The sequence below is a fragment of the Gossypium hirsutum genome, chromosome A05 (genome assembly GCF_007990345.1).
Source record: "Gossypium hirsutum isolate 1008001.06 chromosome A05, Gossypium_hirsutum_v2.1, whole genome shotgun sequence".
NCBI lineage: Eukaryota > Viridiplantae > Streptophyta > Magnoliopsida > Malvales > Malvaceae > Gossypium > Gossypium hirsutum.
Genome location: NC_053428.1, coordinates 46,014,856 through 46,017,954, shown reverse-complemented (window position 1 = coordinate 46,017,954; position 3,099 = coordinate 46,014,856). Strand labels below are relative to the sequence as shown.

Sequence of the window (3,099 nt, the reverse complement as noted above, 5' to 3'; positions counted from 1 at the left end):
GTACATCTTTAATAATACCCCTAGGAAATCTTATAGTTTTATCTGCCAATTGAATGCTCATCCTAGTTTACTTAGGTTTCCCAAGACCTAGTTGCTTAAACATTTTGTAAGGCATGACGTTGATACTAGCCCCTAAATCAGCTAATGCATTATTAACATCTAAACTACCAATTAAGCAAGGAATCATAAAACTCCTTGGATCTTTTAGTTAGTTGGGTAGTTTATTCTAGAGAATAGCTGAGCAAACTGCGGTTAGCTCCACATGCGACGCTTCATCCAACTTCCACTTATTTGTTAAAAGCTCATTTAAAAATTTCATTGCATTTTGCATTTGCAATAGGGTTTCAAAAAACGGTAAGTTAATATGTAATTTTTTTAAGAGTTTAAGGAATTTACCAAATTGTTCATCTGAGCAGCCTTTCCTTGTCGCGTTGGGGTACGGCACACGAGGTTTATATTCGACATTCACGGATTTGTTTTTATTATGACCTACCTCACTTTGACCATTGCTTACCATAGTATCTTGCCTCGGTTCTGGCTCAGGCTTAACGGCTCCTTCGTCATCTTGAATATTAATTGCATTGAGATGTTCCCTTGGGTTGGGTTCAGTATTACCTGGCCAGCTACCTTGTGGTCATTCGGAGATTAGTTTAGAAAGTTGACCTATCTGAGTTTCGAGCCCTCTGATCGATGCTTTTTGATTTTTAAGTGCTGTCTCGGTGTTCTGGAAATGGGTTTCTGATACTGAGATAAATTTAGATAGTATCTCTTCAAGGTTCGGTTTCTTTTCTTGTTGGTAGGGTTGTTGTTGGTAGATTGAAGGTGGTCTCTGATTTCCTTGACCTCCCCATGAGAAATTTGGGTGGTTCCTCCAACCTGCATTATAAGTGTTACTATATGGATTGTTTTGAGATCGAGAATTATTACCCATGCAATTTAACTGTTCGTTATCCGTGTTGTGGCCATAAAGTTGGTATTCTGAATGGCTTGTTCCACCTCCACTCGCTTCGCACTGCATTACTGGGTAAACCTGTGAAGAACTAAGAAAACCATCAATCTTTTCATTTAGAAGGTCTACCTTGTTTGACAGCATAGTAACCAAATCGACTTTATAAACGCCTGCTATTTTAGTTGGCTTAGTCCTCATGACTTGCGACTGATAGTTATTTAGTGACATCTCCTCTATAAACTCATAAGCATCTTCAGGTGTTTTATTGTTGATGGTTCCGCTAGCAGCTACGTCAACCATTTGCCGAGTCGAAAGATTCAAGCCATTGTGGAACGTTTGAACCTGTAGCCAAAGCGGTAACCCATGGTGAGGGCACCTTCTCAATAAGTCCTTGTATCTCTCCCATGCATCGTAAAGAGTTTCTAAGTCCATCTGCACAAACGAAGAGATACCATTACGTAATTTGGCCGTTTTAGATGACGGGAAATATTTTAATAGAAAATTTTCAGTCATTTGTTCCTAAGTAGTGATTGACCATCGTGGTAACGATTTCAACCACTGCTTAGTTTTTTTCCTCAACGAAAAGGGAAACAATCGAAGACGTATGGAATCATCAGAAACGTCATTGATTTTAAATGTACCGTATAGTTTAAAAGGTTGCTAAGTGAGCGTTAGGATCTTCATCCTGCAAACCATCAAACTGAACAAACTGTTGTATCATTTGAATTGTGTTAGGTTTCAGTTCAAAAGTATTTGCAGCTATAGCAGGTCTAACTATGCTTGATTCAGTTCCTGTTAAAGAAGGTTTAGCATAATCATACATAGTGCGTGGAGCAGGATTTTGATTAACTGCAATTACAGGAGGTAGCTGATTGTCTTGGTTTTCAGCCATCTATTCGGTTGGGGGTTGAGTATCATCCTCTTGCTCGTTCTCTATGTATCTTAAGCTTCGCCTTATTTCTCTTCGGTTTTTACGAATTGTGCAATCGATTTCTTCGTCAAAAAGTAGTGGTCCTGACGGGTTTCTTTTAGTCATAAATTATAAAAGCCTGCCAAGAGAAAGAAAAAGTAAATTAATATATAATAATAAAAAAATTAAATTAAATTGCAAGAAAAATAAATGGCTAAAGTAATAAAAATTGAGCGTTCCTAATATCTTAGTTCCCCGGCAACGGCGCCAAAAACTTGATCGCTTGATTTCGTGATAGGTTTTAAATATTTATAATTAATCGTTCTTGAAACTAACTATTATCGCGATATAGGCAAGTGTACCTATCGAACAGCAGTATAGTTTTAGCAAGACCGGAATGTCGAACCCAAAGGAACTAAAAGTACTAGTAATGACTGTCTTTTTGTTATCTAGCCTAAGAATAAATAGGTTTTGTTTTAACTAACTAATTATCTGAACTAAGAAATCATAGAGAATAGAATTGGGGAATTGCTTTTGGGAAAATCAATTGAATTAAGACAATACCTAAAGAAAAAATCCACTTAGACTTTACTTGTTATTATGGCTCCGGATCGGATGATTTATACATTCAACTTGTTCCGTAGAGATCCCTAAGTTATGCTATTATCCCTATTCAAGACTAATAACGTCTAATCCCTAGATTGAATAATTGAGACCTTTTTCTAATTAACACCCTAAGGTTGCATTAACTCGATCTATGGATCCCCTTATTAGGTTTCACCCTAATCCGGCAAAATATTATCACCCTATCTCTAGGCGCACAATCAACTCCGCTTAATTATGACAAAAGTACTCTTAGACAGGGTCTATTCCTCCTCTGAATAAGAGCTTATCTTGAATTAGTATCCTGGGATATCAAAACAAGAATTAAGAACACATAATTAAGAACAAGTTAAATATTTATCATACAATTCAGAAAATAATAACAAGATTCGTCTTAAGTTTTATTCCCCTTAGGTATTTAGGGGTTTTAATTCATAACTAAATAAGAAAATATCTCAGAATAATAAAGAATACAAAACATAAAGAAAACCCAAAACGCTTGAAGGGAAATTGAAGGGAGATCTTCTGTAATATCCCGAATTAGGGCCTAATCGGCTTCTGAGATGGATCAATCGGCTTCTGAGATGGATCAATCGGCTTCCTTCGAGTAATTCCTTCCTTCCTCCCTGTGTGCCCC

The 3,099-nt window shown here is 36.9% G+C and overlaps 1 non-coding gene across 1 annotated transcript; it reads left to right on the top strand.

The window, feature by feature from the left end:
• Positions 1 to 1,307: 1,307 nt before the first annotated feature.
• Positions 1,308 to 1,414, top strand: LOC121229962 (small nucleolar RNA R71). Its single transcript, XR_005927913.1, has one exon. It is a non-coding gene; the product is annotated as a small nucleolar RNA R71 (small nucleolar RNA).
• Positions 1,415 to 3,099: the final 1,685 nt, after the last annotated feature.